The sequence below is a fragment of the Otolemur garnettii genome, unplaced genomic scaffold, assembly GCF_000181295.1.
Source record: "Otolemur garnettii isolate 467f Iridium unplaced genomic scaffold, OtoGar3 scaffold00140, whole genome shotgun sequence".
Lineage (NCBI taxonomy): Eukaryota > Metazoa > Chordata > Mammalia > Primates > Galagidae > Otolemur > Otolemur garnettii.
In genome coordinates, this window is record NW_003852535.1 from 2,461,969 (window position 1) to 2,462,605 (window position 637).

Here is a 637-nt window from a genome sequence, read left to right on the forward strand (position 1 = left end):
ACAACCAAGTACTGCAGTTATTCTCATGATGCAAGACCCTGTCAAGTCATCAGCTGGACCACAATTAAATTTGAATCTCCTAGGCCCCCTTTTGACTGGGCTGTTTACCTGGGAGTGCTGGCCTGGGGTTGCTGTTAGAGGAAAGAAAGCAGCATCATGTCCAGGAGGTGAGCATGGAACCCTATTTTCAAAAACGCTCTACACGCTACCCATCTCATGCTGATCATTAAGGAAGATATAGCCAAGAGGAGATGGTCCCATTCTGGCAACAGCCACATTTAGTCATCAATTTGCTTCCCTGGGGTACGTGGACCAGTAGAGAGAGCCAGAAACCTTCCTGATTTTTGAGAAGGCTCTTTCACATGCCTATGGAGGGTAGGGAGCACGGTCCACCAAATACCTTGAGTGTCATTCCACTGTTGAGTGGAGTGGCTTGTGAGATAAAAGGTGCACCATTGTTAGATTTCAAATGCTCGGCTCGGCGCCTATAGCTAAACCGGCTAAGGCACCAGCCACGTACACCTAAGGTGGCGGGTTCGAACCCCCAGCCCGGACCCGCCAAACAACAATGATGGCTGCAACCAAAAAATAGCCGGGCGTTGTGGCGGGCGCCTGTGGTCCCAGCTACTTGGGAGGC